Raw genomic sequence first — 25,487 nt, 5'->3', positions numbered from 1 at the left:
TTTAAAATTTTTAATTGGATGCGTTCTATAGCAGAAAGTAAAAAATATTGTTTTTTTTTTTTTTTTTCAAAATTGTCGGTCTTTTTTTGTTTATAGTGCAAAAAATAAAAATCGCACAGGTGATCAAATACCACCAAAAGAAAGCTCTGTTTGTGGGAAAAAAAGGACATAAATTTTATTTGGGTACAGCGTCTCCCAACCATGCAATTGTCAGTTAAAGTAACTGACAGCCACATCCCAAAGGTGTTCTATCGGGTTAAGGTCAATCAAGTTCCTCCACCCCAAACTCGCTCATCCATGTCTTTATGGACCTTGCTTTGTGCACTGGTGCGCAGTCATGTTGGGACAGGGAGGAGCCATCCCCAAACTGTTCGTTGTTCTGTTCGTAGTGCGTTGCACAGTGAAGCCTTCTTAGTACAGAACCCAGAAGCGTTCTGCCAAAATGATTTCCCACCACTAGGTGGCACAACAGCTAGATAAAAAAGTGCTCTAAAGAAAGAGAGTGAAACTGTAACAAACAAGCTTACAGATGGTAATGTGATTTCCAGTAATAGGGCTCCACTGCCACAAGAAATGTTTCATCAGTTAAAATGCTGTACATAATACTGACAATTATATCATCGTAACCTAGTCTTACAGAATTGACTCACAAACTGGAACTGTCCTCTCTTCACCATATCAATAAACTCCCCCAACAAATGCAGCCCCCCCCCCCCCCTGTTCCTTTTTGTGTTTTGTTTTTTTTAGCATTTTGTTTAGTTTTATCTGTTCATATTCGACTGACCTATTATTGCTGTACTGTAACAAGCAACAAAAAAACAAAAAACAAAAAACAAAAAAACATATGAATATAGTGATCAAGTGTATTCATTTTTTTTTTCATTTTTTATTTTATTGCATTGTATTATATTGCATTGTGTTGTTTCATATTATATTGCATTGTTTTGTATTGGTATGTGTTGTATTGCATTGTATTGCACTTTTTTATTTTATTGCATTGTTTTGTTTTGTATTGTTATGTGTTGCATTGTATTTTTATTTTTTTTATTTTATTGCATTGCATATATATTATATTGCATTGTGTTGTTTTGTATTATATTGCATTGTTTTGGTATGTGTTGTATTGCACTTTTTTTATTGCATTGATTTGTATTGTTGTTTTGTATTGTTATGTGTTGTATTATATTTTTATTTTTTTTTTCATTTTATTGCATTGCATTATATTGCATTTTGTTGTTTTGTATTATATTGCATTGTGTTGTTTTGTTTTATATTGCATTGTTTTTTTTATATTGGTATGTGTTGTATTGTATTGTATTGCACTTTTATTTATTTTATTGCATTGTTTTGTATTGTTATGTGTTGCATTGTATTTTTCATTTTTTATTTTATTGCATTGTATTATATTGCATTGTGTTGTTTCATATTGTATTGCATTGTTTTGTATTGGTATGTGTTGTATTGCATTGTATTGCACTTTTTTATTTTTTATTTTATTGCATTGTTTTGTTTTGTATTGTTATGTGTTGCATTGTATTTTTATTTATTTTTTTTCATTTTATTGCATTGCATATATATTATATTGCATTCTGTTGTTTTGTATTATATTGCATTGTTTTGGTATGTGTTGTATTGCACTTTTTTTATTGCATTGATTTGTATTGTTGTTTTGTATTGTTATGTGTTGTATTATATTTTTATTTTTTTTTTATTTTATTGCATTGCATTATATTGCATTGTGTTGTTTTGTATTATATTGCATTGTGTTGTTTTGTATTATATTGCATTGTTTTGTATTGGTATGTGTTGTATTGTATTGCACTTTTTTATTTTATTGCATTGCATTGTTTTGTATTGTTATGTGTTGTATTGTATTTTTCATTTTTTAGTTTACTGCATTGTATTATATTGCATTGTGTTGTTTTGTATTACATTGCATTGTTTTGTATTGGTATGTATTGTATTGCACTTTTTATTTTTATTTTATTGCATTGTTTTGTATTGTTATGTGTTGCATTGTATTTTTTTATTTGATTGCATTGTGTTGTTTTGTATAGTATTATTTTTTTTTTATATTGCATTGTGTTTTGTATAGTATTGTGTTTTTTTTTTATATTGCATTGTGTTTTGTATAGTATTGTGTTTTTTTTTATATTGCATTGTGTTGTTTTGTATTGCAATGTATTGTATTGTGTGGTTTTGTATTGTATTACATTTTGGGTAAGCTGCTTTATCACTCTCTGCTGATGTTGGAAGCTATTTTGTTTCCTTTATTTACTCTTTTGTGGAAAAATTGCCAAAAAAATTCCCCAGCCTCTCCCATTTCCTCCAACAGCACTAACACAGAATGGAAACCGGCAGTCAGCGTGGAAATACTCGTGACAGTTACTCTTTGTTTTGGGGAAAAACGTCTCTGGAGAGGTGACTTAACTCTGCTGGTATGGAAGGAATTAGGAGACGTCACTTGTTCACCACTCCTGATAAAGCAGAAGACTTTTCCATAATACATAGAATCTGTCCTCTTGTTCTACAGCATACAGCCTGTGGGTGTTGGGCCGGCCATACACTCGCAGGTTTTCCAGCGAACGATTGTACGAAAAATTCCTACGAAAATTCTCAGTACATTCAGTGACTTGATGAACAAAGTGCTTCAAAGCTGAATATGCCTTTAACCACTTGCTTACTGGGCACCTAAACCCCCTTACTGCCCAGGCCAATTTTCAGCTTTCAGCGCTGTCATTCTTTGAATGACGATTGCGCGGTCATGCAACATTGTATGAAATTTTTATAATTTTGTTCACATAAATAGAGCTTTCTTTTGGTAGTATTTATTCACTACTGGGGGTTTTTAATTTTTGCTGAACAAAAAAAAATATTTTGTTATAAAATTTAGCAATTTTGCATTTTTTAGTTTCTGTCAGTAAATTTTGTAAGTACATTTTCTCCTTCATTGATGTGCGCTGCTGAGGCTGCACTGATGGGCACTGATAAGCTGCACTGATAGGCACTGATAAGGTGGCACTGATGAGGTGGTATTGGTGGGCACTGATCAGGAGGCACTGATGATGCTGGACTGATGGGACTGCACTGATAGGCACTGATAAGGTGGCACTGATGGGCACTGATGAGGAAGTATTGGGGGGCACTGATCAGGAGGCACTGATGGGCACTGGTAGATGACACTGATAGGCAGCACTGATAATGAGGCACTTATTGGCAGCACTGATGGGCACTGATAGGTGGCACTGATGGGCACTGCTTAGCAGTACTGATATTCACTGATAGGTGACACTGGTGGGCACTGATAGGTTGCACTAATGAGCACTGATAGGTGGCACTGATGGGTACTGCTTAGCAGTACTGATATGCATTGGTAGGTGGCACTGGTGGACACTGATAGGTGGCACTGATGGGCATTGATAGGTGGCACTGGTAGGCACTGCTTAGCAGTACTGATATGCACTGGTAGGTGGCACTGGTGGGCACTGGTGCCACCTAAAGGCAATTTTTTTTAGTTTTGGATGAAGTGCAGAGGGATAAGAACCCCTGTCAGTTTTTATTGGGTCTGTGTCCCCGTCAGGGAGCTTTCCCCTCTCAATTTGTCCTGTTTACCATTATCATTAAAAAGGAAAGAAAAAAAAAATCCCAAATTTTGAGTTGTCTCCAGAAAAGTAAAAGAGGGGAAATCTTCTAATGGGGACACTAGTTCTGATGACCTGGGGGATCCCCCAGAAATTCCCTTAATTTGCAGAGATTTCCTCTCACTTCCTGTTTGGCTATTGGGACAGGAAGTGAAGGGAAATCTCCACAATGGGACACAGATGGTGAAAAAAAATCTGACAGGGGTTATCACACCCCCCCCCCCCCCCGTAATCTATCAAAAAAAAAATATTAAAGTTGCAACCAGGCTACGGACATTCAAATATTTACATATTTACATATAGTAATGGCGGCTATATTTACATATAGCAATGGCGGCGATTTGCGATTTTTTTTGCGGGACTGCGACATTGCAGCAGACAGATCGGACCCCTTACTGACATTTTTGACACTTTTGGGGGTACCAGTGACATTACTACAGTAATCAGTGCTATAAATATGCACTGTTACTGTAAAAATGACACTGGCAGGGAAGGGGTTAACTTTATTGGTGATCAAGGGGTTAAGTGTGTTCCTAGGGGAGTGATTCTAACTGTTAGGGGGCGTGGCTAGTGAAGTAATCACAGAGACATACGATCCTACATAGCAGGATCTATAGCCTCTGTCATTACTTCAGGGAGAATGACAGACGGCTGTGTTTACATCAGCCGTCTGTCTTTCTCCCACTCCTGAGGGAGATCGCGAGTGGCCGGCGGACATCAGAGCCGGCTAGGCAGGGAACGAGCGGGGGCGGGAGAGCGCCGGCGGCGGCGCACGCTCGCCCCTACAGGCTTGTGGGCGAGCGACGTACCCCTACGTCCCTTTGCCTGTAGGGGACTGATTGCCGCACTAAATAGTCGTGCGGCAGTCGGCAAGTGGTTAAATTGTGCAACTTAGAGAGTGACTTTGAGTGCAGCTTTGTTCCAAGTTTACACAATCTGGATCAAAGTCGCATCAAAGTAGTGCCCCTTCGGAGACTGGGCCGCAGGTCGGTATTCCAACATAATAACAACCCCAAACACACCTCCAAGATGACCACTACCTTGCTAAAGAAGATGAGGGTAAAGGTGATGGACTGGCCAAGCATGTCTCCAGACCTAAACCCTATTGAGCCTCTGTGGGGCATCCTCAAACAGAAGGTGGAGGAGCGCAAGGTCTCTAACATCCACCAGCTCTGTGATGTCATCATGGAGGAGTGGAAGAGGACCCAATGGCAACCTGTGAAGCTCTGGTGAACTCCATGACCAAGAGGGTCAAGGCTGTGCTGGAAAATAATGGTGGTCACACAAAATATTGACACTTTGGGCCCAATTTGGACATTATCACTTACTTAGAGGTGTACTCACTTTTGTTGCCAGCGGTTTAGACATTTATGGCTGTGTGTTGAGTTATTTTACACTGTTATACAAGCTGTACACTCACTACTTTACATTGTAGCAAAGTGTAATTTCTTCAGTGTTCTCATGAAAAGATAGAATAAAATATTTACAAAAATGTGAGCGGTGTACTCACTTTTATGAGATACTGTATATGTACATCATGACTTTAAGAAAAACAAACAGTCCTGTCTATCTGCTCGAGAACCGGAAGTGACATCAGAGATCACTCCAGTCCTCCAAGGGCATAGAGGCAAGTGAGGTCCATCTTGCCCTCACTCAACTTCCTGCCTAGCGATCAGCCTCACTGACGGCTCCGGTAAACTTGTACAGGACTTGGAAGCACGGGGGCTCTCCAGCAGCCTATAAAAGTGATTCCCTGGCAAATCCATTGCTGGGACCCCTTTTATCTTGTACAGAATCTCCTCAGTAAATAATGATACTGGGGGGGGGGGTAATATGGCATTTAGCTGCTGCCATAAAACCGGTATTTAACCTTACAGTGATGACGTTTATTCACTGTGGGTGGTCATCGAGTGGTTTTTAAACACTCCACTGTAATTGTGTACAGTAAGGCACATGACAAGTCGTACCCCATAATTCTCAAAGAGTGCCATTCATATCTATGCGACTTCAAGTCACAACGACTTCAAAGTAGTCCCTGCACTACTTTAATCTGACTTTGATGCGACTTGAGGTCCATAGACCTCAAGATTACACAGGCACTGCTTCAAGTCGCATTGCGTCAAAGTCACGTCAAAGTCACCTGTACAGTTGTGAAAGAAGCCTTACAATGCAAAATTTAGATAATGACAAATATTTGTTCCTTTTAGTTGAAAACTGACCAGATCTCAGAAGCAGACAGGTTCCATCTCTACTGTGGGCATCTGAAGCCCTCTTCTCTTAATTTCCAGTATTTGGTGCAGCTGGCTACCCAGCATGCAGCTCCCCTTGCAGAGGAGGCTGCGTTCCAGGACTTCTAATCCAACACCAGTGCCTGAACCTCACAAATGTGCTTCTGGAAGAATGGTCAAACATTCCCATAGACACACTCCTAAACCTTGTGGACAGCCTTCCCAGAAGAGTTGAAGCTGTTATAGCTGCAAAGGGTGGGCCAACTCAATATTGAACCCTACGGACTAAGACTGGGATGCCATTAAAGTTCATGTGCTTGTAAAGGCAGGCGTCCCAATACTTTTGACAATATAGAGGAAGTGGACAGCAGTTCTGGGTGAGCATTTGGTTGATGGGTCCTAAAGGAATGACTTGCATGCTCTGACCGCTGTCCTGAAATGAGGAATAATCCTCTTATTTTGGGATATGTGATGGAATGAGATTTGCTATGACCTTCTGTTCTAGGAAGGATTTACTGTGTTATGCACTGATTTGGTTGGTGATTCCTGTAGCCCCCTTCTCGGAGACTGCGAGCCAGGCCTTCTCGTCCAATGCCTGACCTCACAAATGCGCATCTAGAAGAATGGTAAAATATTCCTATAGACCAATGTAGCAGGCTTTCCAGGCCTGTGACCTGATGTGGGTCTGCCATTGTTATCGGTTACCTTTCCAGCCCACGTGAGCTGTGGTCCTGGGTGTGAGAACTGAGACATGAACCACTCCAGCATCTTTGTGTTGTTGTTTTATTGTAGATAAAAGAAGATGGGAGAAGGGAATGAGTGGGATACCCCTTTAGGCTTCAACTATATACACTTGGGACTTTGTTCCTGAAAAATGCCTGTTGGCGCTACCTAGAAGCCAGCCGGCGCCAGCCAACGCCCACTATTTCTGAGAACACTCTGTAACTTAAGAGAAGTGCTGAATCCTCGACTTGTAGTCCAGAAAATCCAGGACTATGAAATTGTAGAACCAACGACACTGTTAAACTGCAACAAGTCACTGAATACTTCCCTTCTGCCTTGCTTTGGCTTGAGGTAGTATGTTGTAGAATCCTGTCAAACTGTACATTCCAACTGGCACACACTGTACAATTCAGGGCCCATTAGTAGGTGTCCCCCTTAGCCTTGTACTCTTCCGGGTTCACTATCTAGGCACCCCCTCTATAACTTCAGGGTCCTCAACCTAGGTACCCCCTTTCAGCTAGCTGGTACTGGATCCCAGAACCTCCTCTGGAGTGGTCGCCTCTGACTCAGGCAGACCCCCAGGGGCAATCCTCAGTACTCACCGCCTGTGTAGGCTTTCCTGGGACTGGACCCCTCTCTCTCTCCGCAGGCTCTCGGCACACCGGATCCCCTCAGCTCAACTCAGCACTCTCTGGATTCTCAGACGACACCCCCAGACATCCACCTTCCTCAGACAGGAGGAGAGACAGCCACACTCTCCTTCCTGGGACTCTGCTCCCGCCAAAGACATTGTGTCATGTGCCCTCCCCCCAAACTTATACCCACTCCCAGAATCCTTTGCAGCACAATCTGCCTTCTGGGGTAGGTGCAAGCCTGGATGTGTCTCCTGATTGGGTTTCCTCCACCGCCCTATGAGAAGCCTCTCACAGGAGCCAGTGGGGAGACTCCCTCTTCAGCAGGCACACCTGGAAACCATGACACCCTGACTAATAAATCACAGCCCTGCTGTTAGGCAGACAAGGCCCACTATACCTTTACCTAGCACCTACCTGTAAGGTGCTACACCAAGGATCCTCAAACTACGGCCTTCCAGCTGTTGTGGAACTACACAAGGGCCGGTGCTTCCACTAGGCAAACTAGGCAGCCGCCTAGGGCGCATTGCCACCTAGGGGCGCAGCCAGGAGTCGGCACTCTCTCTTCATCATGAATGATTATTGTGAGCTGAGAGGAGAGGTGGCGGTAGGGGAGGAAGAAGGGACAGAGAAAGATGCCAGGTGTCTTGGGCAGTGGCGGAACTATCAGGCCCTGGCTTTCCACCATTGTTGGGGGGGCCCCAAGAGGCAGGAATGGAGCCCACCAGAGTGCTGCCTGCATGATGATCCTCTTCAGCTTGAGCTCAACGGCCTTAACCCCAGGGAGGAAGTGACTCTCTGCACTGAGCTGATGGGCAGCCGTTCATTTCCCTGGGTTGGTATTAAGCAGGGAGCAGAGGAGAGCTGAACAAGAGCCGGAGCTCAGCACTAGAGGGTGGAACCTTTACTGGAGCAGAAGCGACGAGGCACCGGAATGGTCTAAGGAGGTTGGTGATGAAGGACATGCGGAGCTCTCTGACTGCCGCTTTTCCCTCCACCAGGAGCCGGTTGGAGCTGTGGTGAGCACTGTGGTCCAGGAGAGGAGCATCCTGGGAGAAGGAATCAGCAGGATCACTGTGAAGGAGGGCAGAGTGGGGGCCACTCTCTTCATACCGCCCAGTTAGTGTCCCCAGAACAGGGGATCGGTGTCCCTGGGTGTTACATGGAGCACCCCTGGTATGAAAGGGAATCGGGTCACCAGGTGTGCCACGGGGAATCAGAGTCACCAGGTGTGACATGGAGGATAGGGGCCCCCGGGTGTAACAGGAGTTTGGGGTCACCAGGTGTGCCATGAGGAATTGGGGTCCCTGGGTGTGCCATGGGGGATTGAGGTCCTCAAGTGTGACATGGAGGAACATCAGGGTCCCCAACTGTGACATGGAAAAACATCAGGGTCTGACATAGAGGAACATTGGGGTCACTGAGTATGACAGCATGACATGGAGGAACACGGGGTCCCTGGGTGTGACATGGAGGAACATCAGGGTCAGTGGGTATGACAGCATGACATCGAGGAATATTGGGGTCCAAGGGTGTGACATGGAAAAACATCAAAGTCCCTGGGTGTGACACGGAGGGACATTAGGGTCCCCGGGTGTGACATGGAGGAATATGGGGGTCACTGGGTATAAAAGCATAACATAGAGGGACCATCGGATCTGGGTCACTGTGTATGACATAGAGGAGTTTTTAACCCCTTCCCTTTTTTTTGGGGGGGGGGGCGCAAGTAGCTGGTCTTGCCTAGGGCGTAAAATAGTCTAGCACCGGCCCTGAACTACACATCCCATGAGGCATTGTAAAACACTGATATTCACAGACAGGACTAGGCATGATGGGAATTGTAGTTCCTGAACAACTGGAGGGCCATAGTTTGAAGACCCCTGGCATAGACGCACTCCTAAACCTTGTGGACAGCCTTCCCAGAAGAGTTGAAGCTGTTATAGCTGCAAAGAGTGGGCCAACGCGATATTGAACCCTACGGACTAAGACTGGGATGCCTTTAAAGAGGAAGTAAACCCCCCTCTACAACTTGTACCTATAGGTAAGCCTATATTAAGGCTTACCTATAGGTTCTGTAAATATCTCCTAAACATGCACCGTTTAGGAGATATTTACTTTGCATGCAGCCAGTGACATCACTGGCGCATGCGCTCTGAAGGAACGGCCGCTCGTGCCGTTCCTTCAGAGCCCCGTGCCGTTACCGTCGCCTCCCGCGCGCATGCGTGGGAGTGACGTCATCGCGGCTCCAGCCAATCAGGTGGCCGAATGCCGCAAACCCGGAAGAAGGGCGACAGAACATGTCGCCCATGGACAGGTAAGCGGTCGGCACTGCGGGGGCTTCGTTCTTAGGTAAGTATTTCATAATGAGCTAGTATGCGATGCATACTAGCTCATTATGTGTTTTTCTTTCAACCTTTTTAAAGTTCATGTGCGTATAAAGGCAGGCGTCCCAATACTTTTGGTAATATAGTGTCCTTACATTGGTCCAAGCTGGAGAAATGTAATTATGTAAACATTGCCATACCTAGAATTCCTCTTTAAGATTTAGACATCTGGTTGTGTCTATTGCTTTTAGAAGGCGGTGTTTTCTTTGCCACACTCAGGTTCCCTTTAAATGACAGTTGTGTAGAGCAAACGAAAAAAAAAAAGACGGGGGTCAGCATCTGATGGAAAACATCTCTTGCGCTCTCTGATTGGCCGGATTGACAAATCTGTTGGCTCAACAGCTGAATCCGTCGCACACGGCAGACAATAACACTGCGATGTTTATAATGTAAAACCCGGTGAGGCTTCAACTGATTCTGTTATTTTGCTGTAAATCGGTGCAGAGAAACAAGCCGTGTTTTCTTGCTCAGGAGAATAAACAGTGGCAGTTTCCCGGACACAGGATGCCGTCTCTAATAAACAGTCTCCTGAACCCAGAGCCGTCATCTGTGTCACTCACATACACATGTGCCGCGTACACAGCAACAGTATTTTGACAACTTCACGAAAACAGTTCTGCAGTTCCTGTTGCTTGTGCAGAGGATTGAGAGACGGAGCCTTTCCGGCTGAGTAGGTGCGAGTGACATCCCCGAGAAGTAAAACTACAAAGGAGCATTAGATGTACAGAACCCCCCCCCCCCCCATACAGGTGCATCTCATGAAATTAGAATATCATCAAAAAGTTCAATTATTTCAGTAATTCAATTAAAAAAGTGAAACTCATATAAAAGAGTCCACAGGTGAGGGCAGTGGGGGAGCAGGGGGTCAGAGTTGATGTAGCTGCATGGAGAGATGGAGAGTTTAGCTGTTGTGGGGGAAGGGCTAAAAGGTGGCTGCAGAGATAATCTGTGAGAGAAGGGTGCAGAGGTGAGCTATGGATACGGAGGCAGAAGTGTCCTCTGTGCATAGCAAACCGCTGAACCCTGCACTCTATGCCTAACACCCTCCTGTATAATATGCAGTCCTGTGCCCAGCACTCTGTGTATTATGCAGTCCTGTATCCAGCACTCTGTGTATTATGCAGTCCTGTACCCAGCGCTCTGTGTATTATGCAGTCCTGTATCCAGCACTCTGTGTATTATGCAGTCCTGTATCCAGCACTCTGTGTATTATGCAGTCCTGTACCCAGCGCTCTGTGTATTATGCAGTCCTGTGCCCAGCGCTCTGTGTATTATGCAGTCCTGTACCCAGCACTCTGTGTATTATGTGGTCCTGTGCTAAGCGCTCTGTGTATTATGCAGTTCTGTGCCCAGCGCTCTGTGTATGATGCAGTCCTGTGCCCAGCGCTCTGTGTATTATGCAGTCCTGTGCCCAGCGCTCTGTGTATTATGTGGTCCTGTGCTCAGCACTCTGTGTATTATGCAGTTCTGTGCCCAGCGCTCTGTGTATTATGCAGTCCTGTATCCAGCGCTCTGTGTATGATGCAGTCCTGTGCCCAGCACTCTGTGTATTATGCAGTCCTGTACCCAGCGCTCTGTGTATTATGCAGTCCTGTATCCAGCGCTCTGTGTATTATGTAGTCCTGTACCCAGCACTCTGTGTATTATGCAGTCCTGTACCCAGCACTCTGTGTATTATGTGGTCCTGTGCTCAGCGCTCTGTGTATTATGTAGTTCTGTGCCCAGCGCTCTGTGTATTATGCAATCCTGTGCCCAGCACTCTGTGTATTATGCAGTCCTGTGCCCAGCGCTCTGTGTATTATGCAGTCCTGTGCCCAGCGCTCATTGTATTATGCAGTCCAGTGCCCAGCACTCTGTGTATTATGTGGTCCTGTGCTCAGCACTCTGTGTATTATGCAGTTCTGTGCCCAGCGCTCTGTGTATTATGCAATCCTGTGCCCAGCACTCTGTGCATTATGCAGTCCTGTGCCCAGCGCTCTGTGTATTATGCAGTCCTGTAAGGCCCAGCGCTCTGTGTATTATGCGGTCCTGTGCCCAGCGCTCTGTGTATTATGTGGTCCTTTACCCAGCGCTCTGTGTATTATCCAGTCCTGTACCCAGCGCTCTGTGTATTATGTAGTCCTGTGCCCAGCGCTCTGTGTATTATTTAGTCCTGTGCCCAGCGCTCTGTGTATTATGTAGTCCTGTGCTCAGCACTCTGTGTACTATGTAGTTCTGTACCCAGCACTCTGTGTATTGTGTAGTCCTTTACCCAGCGCTCTGTGTATTATGTAGTCCTGTGCCCAGCGCTCTGTGTATTATGTAGTCCTGTACCCAGCACTCTGTGTATTATGCAGTCCTGTGCCCAGCGCTCTGTGTATTGTGTAGTCCTGTGCCCAGTGCTCTGTGTATTATGTAGTCCTGTGCCCAGTGCTCTTTGTATTATGTAGTCCTGTGCCCAGTGCTCTTTGTATTATGTAGTCCTGTACCCAGCACTCTGTGTATTATGTAGTCCTGTACCCAGCACTCTGTGTATTATGTAGTCCTGTACCCAGCACTCTGTGTATTATGCAGTCCTGTGCCATTTGCCAATACGGTAAAAAAAAAAAAAATATGTCCCTGGATTTAATTTAAAAAATCGGGTAACCCTACTCTAGAATTTCCTGGTAGAGGGCTGCGCTGACTTTTGACTGGAACACAGTGGACCAACACCAGCAGATGACATGGCTCCCCAAATCATCGCTGACTGTGGAAAATCTTGCATTTCATTTGGAAATCAAGGTCTCAGAGTCTGGAGGAGGAGTGGAGAGGCACAGAATACAAGTGGCATGAGGTCCAGAGTGAAGTTTCCACAGTCAGTGATGATTTGTGGAGCCGTGTCATCTGCTTTTGTTGGCCCACTGTGTTTTATCAAGTCCAAAGTCAGCGCAGCCCTCTACCAGGAAATTCTAGAGCACTTCATGCTTCCCTCTGCTGACCAACTTTATGGAGACGCTGATTTCATTTTCCAGCAGGACTTGGCACCGCCCACACTGCAAAAACTACCAATACCTGGTTTATTGATTGTGGTATCACTGTGATTGATTGGCCAGAAAACTCGCCTGACCTAAACCTAGGGTTGCCACCTCATCCCTTTAATTCAGGACAATTATTAATTACACAGGCTCTGTGGCTGATTAAGGTGGTAATTAAACTCACTTGGTGCCCCATGTGCATTATATCAGACTCAGAACCGGTGTAATTTATGTGTCTTGAATTAAAGGGATGAGGTGGCAACCCAACCTAAACCCCATAGAGAATCTGTGGGGTATTGTCAAGAGGAAGATGAGGGACACCAAACCCAACAATGCAGATGAGCTGAAAGCCGCTATCAAAGCAACCTGGGCTTCCCTAACACCTCAGCAGTGCCACAGGCTGATCGCCTCCATGCCACGCTGCATTGATGCAGTAATTCATGCAAAAGGAGCCCCGACCAAGTATTGAGTGCATCCTATACTGTACATGGACAGACTTTTCACTAAGCCAACATTTCTGTAATAACCACTTAAGCCCCGGAAGATTTTACCCCTTCCTGACCAGGGCCTATTTTGCGATTCGGCACTGCGTAACTTTAACGGACAATTGCGCGGTCGTGCGACGCTGTACCCAAATGAAATTGACGTCCTTTTTTTCCCACAAACAGAGCTTTCTTTTGGTGCTATTTGATCACCTGTGCGATTTTTTTATCATGCGCTATAAACAAAAAAAGAGCGACAATTTTGCAAAAATAACAATATTTTTCACATTTTTTATATGAAATTCCCCCCCAAAAAAATGTAAAAATCTAAATTTTTTAACATTTTAGGCCAATTTGTTATCTGCTACATATGTTTGGTAGAAAAAATCGCAAAAAGCGTATTTTGATTGGTTTGCGCAAAAGTTATTGCGTTTACTAACTAAGGGAAAGATTTTTGTCATTTTTATTGTTTTTTTTTTTAACGAGTAATGGCGGCGATCTGCGATTTTTTTTTTGCGGGACTGCGACATTGCGGCGGACAGATCGGACCCTTGACTGACATTTTTGACACTTTTGGGGGTACCAGTGACATTACTACAGTAATCAGTGCTATACATATGCACTATTACTGTAAAAATGACACTGGGAGGGAAGGGGTTAACTTTATTGGAGAGGGAGGGGTTAAGTGTGTCCCTAGGGGCGTGCTTCTAACTGTGCAGGGATGTGGCTGTGTGTGTAACAGCAGAGATCAATGGTCCTACATAGCAGGACCGTTAGATCTCTGCAGTTACACAAGGGAGAATGACAGGCGGCTTTGTTTACATTAGCCGCCTGCCTTTCTTCCGCTGTATCCGACGATCGCGAGTGACCGGCGGACATCGGGTCCTCCGGTCACATGTGCCAGATGCTTAGGGAACGAGTGGGGGCGGGAGCGCGCCTCCGGTGGCGCGCGCTCGCCCCCTATTGGCTCGCACGCTAGTGACGTACCGGTACGTCACTTTGCCTGTGAGGGGCTGACCGCAGTCGGGCGGCGGTTGGCAAGTGGTTAAAATCCTTTTTTTTTTTTGGTCTTATGTAATATTCAAATTTTCTGAGATGCTGAATTTTGGGGTGTCACTAGCTGTAAGCCATAATCATCAAAATTAAAAAAAAGAAATGCTTGAAATGTATCACTCTGTGTGTAAAACATCTATATAGAATATATGAGCTTCACTTTTGAATTGAATTACTGATATAAACTAACTTTTTGATGATCTTCTGATTGTATGAGATGCGCCTGTATACTTATACAATAGTGATATCAACAGCAATCAAACTTAAATCTCAACTCAAGGCAAATAAAAAAGACACAACTTTAACCACTTCAGCCCCGGAAGGTTTTACCCCCTTAATTACCAGGCCCTGGAGAATAAAATGGTTGTTGTTGCAATTTTGTCACATGATATTTGTGCAGCCATTTAGCAAAATTTTCAGGAAAAAATACACTTTAATGAATTTTGAAATATGGAAAAATCCCCTATGGGATTTTACTGGCACAAAAAAAAAAAAATAATGAATGCATGGTATATAAGTAAAATCAATTTTTATTAAAGTGGTTTGGCTTTGTAACCACTTGACCTCCAGAAGATTTACCCCCCTTCAAAACCAGGCCATTTTTTGCGATACGGCACTGCATTTATTTAACTTACAATTGCGCGGTCATGCAACGTTGTACCCAAATAAAATGTATCTTCTTTTTTTTCCCACAAATAAAGCTTTCTTTTGGTGGCAATTGATTACCTCTGCATTTTTTATTTTTTGCGCTATAAACAAAAAAAGGTCAACAATTTAAAAAAAAAAAAAAACATATTTTACTTTCTGCTATAAAACGTATCCAAAAAAATGTAAAAAATCGAATTTCTTTATAAATTTAGGCCAATATGTATTCTGCTACATATTTTTAGTAAACAAAATCCTAATAATTGTATATTTATTGTTTTTCACCAAATTGATAGCGTCTACAAACTATGGGATATATTTATGGATTTTTCTTTTACTAGTAATAATGGCGATCAGCGACTTATAGCGGGACTGCGATATTGCAGCGGACAAATCAGACACTAACTGACACTTTTGACACTTTTTGGGAACCAGTGACTATACAGTGATCAGTGCTAAAAAAAATATACACTGTCACTGTAGTAAGGACACTGGCTGGGAAGGGGTTAACATCAGGGACGATCAATGGGTTAACTGTGTGCCTAGCCAGTGTTTATGTGTACTGTGGGAGGTGCTTTTGCTAGGGGAAGGCATGGATCCATGTCCCTGCTTTGCAGAAACACAGGATCCATGCCTTCCCTACTAAAATAAATGGAATGCATGAAGGTAAAAAAACCTTCAGCCTTTACAACCACTTTAATTCCGCTCTGTAATCTTTAATACATCATTAAATGTATTTTACATACAAGAAGGGTAAGTACCTGAATGTGGCCAGGTATCAGCCTCTTGCAGTTACTGTACAGCAGGGTTGGAGTGTAAGAGGAGGAAGCAGCACAAGGAGCCAATCTCTTCATATGCTCAGAAGAAGCACGCTGATATATGGAGAGAACAGAATGACAGAGAGATGAGCTCCTCACTCAGCTGTTTCTCCTTTCACTGTCCAATCACAGGCTTAGGGGCGATTCTAGGATGACCTGGGTTCAGAAGAAGTGGGTTGAATGATGTTGAGGAAGAAGCAGAACAAGACGTCAGTCAGTTTGTGTGATGACAAGAAGCATGCTGATTGGATGAGAGAGCAGAGTGACAAAAAGATGAGTTTGTGACTGTGCTGCTGCTTCTTTCAGTGTACAATCACAGATAGGGGGGTGGCCCAGGAGGATCTGGGCTCAGAGAAAGTGGGTTTAAAGGATGAGAGAGCAAAGTGATAGAGAGATGAGTTCATGACTGTGCTGATTCACCTTTCACTGTACTATCACAGATAGGGGGATGACCCAGGAGGACCTGGGCTCAGAGGAAGTGGGTTGAAAGAATGAGAGAGCAAAATGATAGAGAGATCAGTTTATGACTGTGCTGATTCTCCTATCACAGACAGGGGAGGGCCCAGGAGAACCTGGGCTCAGAGGAAGGTGGTTGATTGATGCTTAACACAAAGCTGAGGACAGCTAGTGGCAGAAAAAGTACTGCAAGGGAATATCTGGAATGAAAGTGAGTATTGCAGCAAAAGCTGTTTTTGTTGTTTTATCTTTTAAATTGCTGTTTTTCTCACTGACCATCAATGTAAGGATCATTGTTCCCACTTATTACCAATGTATTATTAGTATTATTATTATCATTATACAGGATTAATTTAGCGTCAACAGTTTGCGCAGTGCTTTACAATGTTAGGGCAGACAGTACAATTACAATACAATTCAATACAGGTGGTATCAGAGGGCCCTGCTCGTAGAGCTTACAATCTAAGAGGGAGGGTCAAGTGATACAAAAGGTAATAACTGTGGGGGATGAGCTGATGTAGAAAATAATGTAAGGAGCATTCTTCTGGCTGACCCCCAATATAAGGGGCTTTCTTCCCACTGACCCCCAATATAAGGGGCATTCTTCCCACTGACCCCCAATATAAGGGACATTCTTCTGGCTGACCCCCAATAGAAGGGGAATTCTTCTGGCTGACCCCCCAATATAAGGGGCATTTTTCTGACTGACCCCCAATATAGGGGACATTCTTCTGGCTGACCCTATCATAAGGGGCATTCTTCCCACTGATCCCCAATATAAGGGGCATTCTTCTGGCTGACCCCAATATAAGGGGCATTTTTCTGGCTGACCCTATTATAAGGGGCATTCTTCTGGCTGACCCCCAATATAAGGGGCATTCTTCCCACTGACCCCCCATATAAGGGGCATTCTTATGGCTGACCCCCAATATAAGAGGCATTCTTCTGACTGACCCCCATTCTTCCCACTTATCACCAATGTAAAGAGCATTTTCCCACTGATCACCAATATAAAGGGAATTCTTCCCACTGACCACCAATGTAAGGGACATTCCTACCAACAAACACTAATGTAAAAGGGGGGGTTCTTCCCACTTACCATCTCTGTAATCGGGGGGGGGGGATACATCTTATGGACCAACAATGTGAGGGGGACATGTTTTTTTCCCACTGACCACCAATGTAGGGGGGCATTCTCCCTACAGACCAACAATGTAAGGGGGGGGGGGTATTTTTTTCCACTGATCACCAGTGTAGGGGGTATTTTTCCCAGTGTCCCCCAATAAAATGGTTTTAGCAGTGGTCCCCTGAGACCTGAAATTATTTCTAGGGTTCCTATCGGTAACAAAGGTGAAGAAGGGCCGATCTAGATGCTGTTGGCTTGCTTTGTAAGCTGTTTCTAAAAAATATATAATTCTTACAAATGTTGTAATTAGTCACTTCAAAAAGTCCAGGAAAGACTGTCTGGTGAGACTAGATGTACACGCCATGTGTCATATCATACAGCACAAACATGCCATGATTATATAACACATGTTATCACAACGTTTAAAGGGCCACGTCACTTGCATGGTGGTTTATACAAGGCCTCTTGAAGGTATTTACTAATAAGTTAAAGTTTCAGTAGCTCACCTACATTGCTGATATACCAGATGAACATGGCGAGGAGGGACATTGAAAAATGCACCGCAGACTGCCCTGTCCCAGAAACCCTATAGAACTCTCTCCAGCCGCCAAAAGGAACCTGTCATGTTAGAAAGTATGGAAGATGTAAATGCTAACTTACTTTTAAAGTTTATTACCCGGACCCAGGGCTTTTTTCAGCGGGAACGCGGGGGAACGCCGTTCCGGCACCTTCAGTCTGAATGTATGCAATTGAAAAGGGGTGCTGGGGTCAGTGGGGTGAGCTGAATTGCCTATTGATGCTGGCTGCTGGGGGATTTATTATTGCTGGGGTGAATCTATTGTTGCTGGAGGGCATTTTTTGTGGGGGGGGGGTCTATTGTTGCAGTGGAGGATTAATTTTTGCTCGGGGGCCTATTGTTGTTGGGGGGGTCTATTGTTGCAGGGGAGGATTTATTGTTGGGGGGTGGGTCGATTGTTGCAGGGGAGGATTTATTGTCACTGGGGGGCTATTGTTGTTAGGGGTCTATTGTTGCTGATTGCAGGGGATCTATTTTACTGTTTTTCCTATTGTTGCAGGGGAAGATTTATTGTTGCTGGGGCATCTATTGTTGGGGGGGGGGGTCAACTGTTGCTGATTCCAGGGGATCTATTTTACTGCTTTACTAGTTATCATTAACAAATTCTATACTAATTACCTAGAACCACAACTTGATACTTGGTTCTGTATTCTCTAAAAGGGGGGGGGGGGGTACTGGGGGGGTGGGTAGAGGGTGGAACCAAAAGACAGCGCTCGGAGGTGGGTGGGGGGTGGAGATAAGGGGTGACTCAGAAGAGCAGAGTACCTGCACCTATTCTCAGAGGAAAAAAAGCCCTGCCCGGACCCCATGTAATAAAAATAAAGACAGGAAGTCATGTTTGAAGAGTCTATCCTGCGTGGCAATCACAGCTTCTTCCATACATACAGTGGAGGAGTAGGCCCAGGGCCGGGACTAGGGGTGGGCAGAAGGGGTGGCTGCCCTGAGCATTGTTGTATCATGTGAGCTGCAGGGAGTGCCACAAGGATATTTTGGGGGGGAGGGGATTTGTGTTGAAAGGGGGTACAGGGTATTGTTCTAGGAGGAGAAATTAAAGGTGGGGTGCTAAGAGTGGTGATTTAGGGGGATTTGTGTAGGGAGGGGGGATGGGGGGAAAATTTGTGCTAGGAGGGGGGATTTTAGGGAAATTTGTGCTGGGAGAGGGAGATATGAAGTGTGTGGGGGGGGGGGGGAGAGAATATGTACTAGAAGGGGAGATTTTAGGGGTAGAGGATTTGTGCTATGAAGGGTGTTTTTTTTTTTTGGGGGGGGGGGGATTTGTGATATGAGGGACAAAGATTTGTGCTAAGAGGAGGAATTTCAGCAGGGGGGGGCAAATTAGTGCTTGGAGGCGGAGGAATTCATGCTTAGGGGTAAGCATGAAGATTAGTGCTCAGTGTTTTTGTGGGGGGGGGGGGATTTTTGCTGACACATAGGTGCTCATACATCTTGGGGGGGGGGCTGTTTGGCATGTTAGCCCTGGGCTCAAGATGAGACCTTGTCCCGGCACTGGATTAGCCACTCTAGGACAGGAAGTATCCAATATTTTCAGTACAAGGGCCGCATTGTATATTTTACAAATATTCACAGACTGAAAAAAATAAAATTATAAATGTTTTATAGATGAATTATTTACATTTAAATGAATGAATAAACATGCTGCAAGAAATAACTTTATATGAGAAGTCCCTTTTTTTGCAGTAGAAGTTTTTACTTTCACATCAGAAGCTCCCCTATCACTTTTTGACCCGACCCCCCCCCCCCTTCCATCAGAAACCCCCTTCTTTTCTGTCTTTTTTTCCTGTTACATTAAATTTTCCCGTGTAGCGCTAAGCTAGACATCAAGTGTTCAAAATCTCCGGCGTAGCCTTGAGCAGGATCAGAACGCATTTTTTGCAATCTTGTTCCCCTGCAGCAGTTTGGCAGTTAGTCTATTAAGTGGAATTTACCAACCGGCTGTGTTATTTCCTCCCGCTCTTGTACTTTATGTACGGGATTGGAGAATCAAACTTATCATTGTTATGATTATGTCATCCAGGTCTGGAATGGTTTTCTTATAGACATGTTATGAATCTGCCAATCTGATGCCTTAGGTATTTTGCAAGGGCAAAACAATAACCTAACGAAGGCCAAGAGGAGGTAAAACTACGGATTGTGATGGAAAATTCCAATAATTAAAGTTTATCTTAAGCCAAAACTTTCCATTTTTCAATTTGGATGGAGAAGAGAATGCCTGATGCCACTTTTGTTTTTGTCATCTGTTTACTTCCTATCCTGTAGACATGAGGATGTGAGAAATAGCCCCTCTTAGACAGTTGTTGCCGAAACAAGTTTTCGAAACTGAAGATTTCCCTCTTATTCCTGTTCATATGACAACCCAAAATTTTGGATTCTATCTCTATCTTAGGGTTAAGTCAATCTATGGCCTACCTAGGTCGTAACCAGGTGGACCCCACTCCTTAGGAATCTGCCAAAGCTGGTCCTCCAAATACTTGGTAAGGGCTTTCCTGAAGAGAGACCCACGGTTGGGAAGAGACAGATGACAACCCAAAATTTTGGATTCTATCTCTATCTTAGGGTCAAGTCAATCTATGGCCTACCTAGGTCGAAGCCAGGTGGACCCTGCTCCTTAGGAATCAGCCAAAGCTGGTCCTCCAAATACTTTGTAAGGGCTCTCCTGAAGAGAGACCCACGGTTGGGAAGAGACAGATAACAACCCAAAATTTTGGATTCTATCTCTATCTTAGGGTCAAGTCAATCTATGGCCTACCTAGGTCGAAGCCAAGTGGACCCCGCTCCTTAGGAATCTGCCAAAGCTGGTCCTCCAAATACTTGGTAAGGACTTTCCTGAAGAGAGAACCATGGTTGGGAAGAGACAGATGATAACCCAAAATTTTGGATTCTATCTCTATCTTAGGGTCAAGTCAATCTATGGCCTACCTAGGTCGAAGCCAGGTGGACCCCGCTCCTTAGGAATCTGCCAAAGCTGGTCCTCCAAATACTTGGTAAGGGCTTTCCTGAAGAGAGACCGACGGTTGGGAAGAGACAGATGACAACCCAAAATTTTGGATTCTATCTCTATCTTAGGGTCAAGTCAATCTATGGCCTACCTAGGTCGAAGCCAGGTGGACCCTGCTCTTTAGGAATCTGCCAAAGCTGGTCCTCCCAATGCTTGGTAAGGACTTTCCTGAAGAGAGAACCATGGTTGGGAAGAGACAGATGACAACTCAAAATTTTGGATTCTATCTCTATCTTAGGGTCAAGTCAATCTATGGCCTACCTAGGTCGAAGCCAGGTGGACCCTGCTCCTTAGGAATCAGCCAAAGCTGGTCCTCCAAATTCTTGGTAAGGGCTCTCCTGAAGAGAGACCCACGGTTGGGAAGAGACAGATAACAACCCAAAATTTTGGATTCTATCTCTATCTTAGGGTCAAGTCAATCTATGGCCTACCTAGGTCGAAGCCAAGTGGACCCCGCTCCTTAGGAATCTGCCAAAGCTGGTCCTCCAAATACTTGGTAAGGACTTTCCTGAAGAGAGAACCATGGTTGGGAAGAGACAGATGACAACCCAAAATTTTGGATTCTATCTCTATCTTAGGGTCAAGTCAATCTATGGCCTACCTAGGTCGAAGCCAGGTGGACCCTGCTCCTTAGGAATCAGCCAAAGCTGGTCCTCCAAATACTTGGTAAGGGCTCTCCTGAAGAGAGACCCACGGTTGGGAAGAGACAGATAACAACCCAAAATTTTGGATTCTATCTCTATCTTAGGGTCAAGTCAATCTATGGCCTACCTAGGTCGAAGCCAAGTGGACCCCGCTCCTTAGGAATCTGCCAAAGCTGGTCCTCCAAATACTTGGTAAGGGCTTTCCTGAAGAGAGACCCACGGTTGGGAAGAGACAGATGACAACCCAAAATTTTGGATTCTATCTCTATCTTAGGGTCAAGTCAATCTATGGCCTACCTAGGTCGAAGCCAGGTGGACCCCGCTCCTTAGGAATCTGCCAAACTGGTCCTCCAAATACTTGGTAAGGGCTTTCCTGAAGAGAGACCCTGTAACGCTCCTGCGTTTCTTATATGGTGTGGATTTTCAGCTGCAGAAATAGTTCCACGTCAGTTGTCATGTAAGAGATATGCTGAGATACCATTCCCAACCTCAATGACTCATCATGTGTGGAAGGTCTTATTTCAGCCAGTAAATACACACAATTAGCAAGCTGGTTCCTAGAGTGACTTTATATATGTGGTAACACAATGATGAAGGTTTGAGGGATAGGTTGAGTGGAGGTGGTAGGTGATAGACACTTGAAGATGAGACAGTAGCAGATGGATGCAGGAAGGTTTAACAATGTTGTATGATAGCAGATGATAGAATAGCAGGTGGACATACAAAAGAGATCAACCCAGTGCAGAAAAGTAGCAGTAGTCTCAAGAGCTAGCAATCTAGTTTATGCAGATGTGATAAACAGTCTCTACTATGCAGAGCTAGATAGTGTAAGCTTAGTATAAGTTTATAGAGAATTCCCCTGCGGGGTACTTAGCACTATTAGCGATACAGCCGAAGGGTGGTTCAGGAGAGGCGGATGATCCAGTAGCGGGATACAGGGATCAGCGCAGCGAGGTTCCGTCAGCGAAGTAAGCTTGCAAGCATGGAAGCTTCAAGCAAGGTTAGCATCCAGATAAGGGTGTTTGAACGAACACATGTGAGTGAGAGCCGACGCCTTAAATAGCCATCTAGTCCGGCGCTGAGTGATGACAGCTCCAGTCTTAAAGGTGTATGCGCACCTTTCCAAAAGTAAATGGTAGGGCGCATACACTTGTGGAAAGTGTAATTTAGGGTACCAAAGGTACCGGAACATTACAATACCCCCCCTTTAAGGCCTGCTCCTGAAGGCCTCTGGAGCTGGTTTGTCTGGGTATCTCGCATGAAAATTGCGGATTAATCTAGGGGCATGTATGTCAGAGGTGTTTAGCCAGGTGTCGTCTTGGGGCCCATAGTTCTTCCATCTAACCAAGTACTGAAGTCTTCTTCTGTAGATACGAGAATCCAGAATCTCTTTTATCTCGTATTCTTCTCCACCTTCAACTTGTACAGGAGGGGGAGGTGGAATATTAGGCCTTATTCCTTGGTCCGGAACATGGGGTTTTAGTAGCGACACATGGAAAAAGGGATGGATTTTTAGGTCCATTGGCAATGTAAGCTGCACTGCAGCTTTTCCAATAAGTTTCTTGATTGGGAAAGGTCCCAAGAACAGAGGTCCAAGCTTTTTGCTAGGGATCTTCAGTCTCAAGTTTTTTGTTGAGAGCCAAACGAGGTCCCCGATAGTATACTGTGGAGAAGGTATTCTACGAAGATCATAGTACTTCTTTTGTTGACTGTGAGCGTGTGCAATGGTAGTATTTAGTAAACCCAGAGAATCCTTTATTTGGGAAAGATAGTCTGAGGCTACTGGGTTATTTGAAGGAAGGATGCGTGGAGGGAGAATAGAGGGATGGAACCCATAGTTCAAGTAGAACGGACTCTGCTTGGTTGTACTGTGAGTTGCGTTGTTGTAGGCAAATTCTGCCAGGGGGAGAAGATCCAACCAATCATCCTGTTGGTAAGAAGTGTAACAACGTAAATACTGCTCGATGCATTGGTTGACTCTTTCAGTCTGTCCGTTGGTCTGCGGATGGTAAGGAGAAGTGAGCTTCCGCTCAATCCGTAGTATGTGACATAGTTCTTGCCAGAATTTAGAAATAAATTGGGATCCACGGTCAGACAAAAGAGTTTTTGGGATACCATGTAATCTGAAGACATGTTTCATCAGGAGTTCTGCCGTTTGTTTGGACGAAGGTAGTCTGTGAATAGCAATGAAATGTGCCATCTTTGTCAGATGGTCCACTGACACCAAGATGGTATTAAATCCTTTGGAAGGAGGCAATTCTACGATGAAGTCCAATGACAGAACCTCCCATGGAGTTTGGGGTATTGGTAGACTGCATAGTAGGCCGGATGGTCTCGTAGTGTCAATTTTGGACCTGGCACAGACATTGCATGAAGAGACGAATTTTTGTATAGATGTTTTCATGTCAGGCCACCAGAATTGCCGAGAAATCAAATTGAAAGTCTTTGTCATACCCATATGTCCTGCCATAGGCACATCATGCGATAATTCCAAGATCTTGGTGCGTAGGGTAGGTGGTATGTAAAGTTTGTCGTTGTAGTAGAGGAAGCCTTCTGCATCGGTATTTAGTTGTGGTGGGGGTGAATCCAACCTTATACCATGCAGAACCTCTTCCTTCAAGGAACGGACAACTCCAATAATGCGTTTGTGAGGTATTATAGGAACGGAAGGAATTTCAAAGTAATTTTCTTCAGTTAGTCGTGATAGTGCATCCGCCTTTTTGTTCTTATCTGCAGGTGTGTAGGTCACTAGGAAGTTAAACCTTAGAAAGAATAGTGACCATCGTACCTGTCGATGCGAGAGAGTTTTGCTAGTCTGAAGATATTGGAGGTTTTTATGGTCCGTGTATATAATTATTGGTAATTGGGTGCCTTCGAGTAAATGTCGCCAATTCTCCAGAGCCAATTTTATAGCAAGCAGTTCCTTCTCACCCACGGGGTAATTTATCTCGGGACTGCTCAGGGATTTAGAAAAAAAGGCGACTGGATGAAGTGGTGAAGTGGGGGTAGGTCGTTGGGAGAGTATTGCTCCTACTGCCAGGTTTGACGCATCTACCTCCAGAATGTATTGGAGGGATGGGTCTGGATGGCGTAATATGGGAGCGGAAGTAAACCTTGTCTTTAACAAGTGGAAAGCCTTATTTGCTTCTTCTGACCATTTAAATGGTATTTTTATGCTAGTGAGCTGTGTGAGGGGTCTCACAATAGCAGAAACGTTTTTTATGAACTTCCTGTAGAAATTTGAAAATCCCAGGAATCGCTGTAGCGCCTTGCGTGTAGTTGGTGTAGGCCAATCCTGAATGCAGGATATTTTACTCATGTCCATCTCGATTCCTGTTTTGGATATGATGTAGCCTAGAAAGAGTACCTCATCTTTATGGAACAAGCATTTCTTCAGCTTCACATAAAGATTATGTGCAAGCAATCTCGATAATACAAGTCTTACATGTCTTATGTGTTCAGACAGGGTCCGTGAATATATAAGTATATCGTCCAGATATACCACAACACAGACATCTAGTAAGTCTTTAAAAATATCGTTTATAAATCGTTGGAAAACTGCAGGGGCATTGCATAGGCCGAATGGCATCACAAGATACTCGAACAATCCGTATCTAGGTCTGAACGCAGTCTTCCACTCGTGTCCATCACGGATTCGAATGAGATTGTATACTCCTTTCAGGTCTAATTTTGAAAAATAGGTAGCTCCACGCACCTGCTCAATGAGCTCAGGGATAAGTGGTAGAGGATAGCGATCTTTTATTGTGATAGCATTCAATTTCCTGTAGTCGATGATAGGTCTGAGACTTGAATCTTTATTGCGAACAAAAAAGAGTCCTGCTGCTGTGGAAGAAGTGGAAGGTCTAATAAAACCTTTTTCCAAGTTCTCATCCAAATAGGTTTTGAGATGGGCAAGTTCATCCTGTGAAAGAGGATAAACATGACCGAACGGCAATTTGCTATTTGGGAGTAGATCAATGCTACAATCATAGTCTCGATGAGGAGGTAATGCTTGAGCATTTTTCTCAAGAAAAACCTCAGAAAGATCCTGATAACATAGTGGTGCAAT

The sequence above is a fragment of the Pelophylax lessonae genome (genome assembly GCF_965119305.1).
Source record: "Pelophylax lessonae genome assembly, chromosome: 8".
Lineage (NCBI taxonomy): Eukaryota > Metazoa > Chordata > Amphibia > Anura > Ranidae > Pelophylax > Pelophylax lessonae.
The sequence above is the reverse complement of the archived record's forward strand: the minus strand, read 5'-3'. Positions refer to the sequence as shown.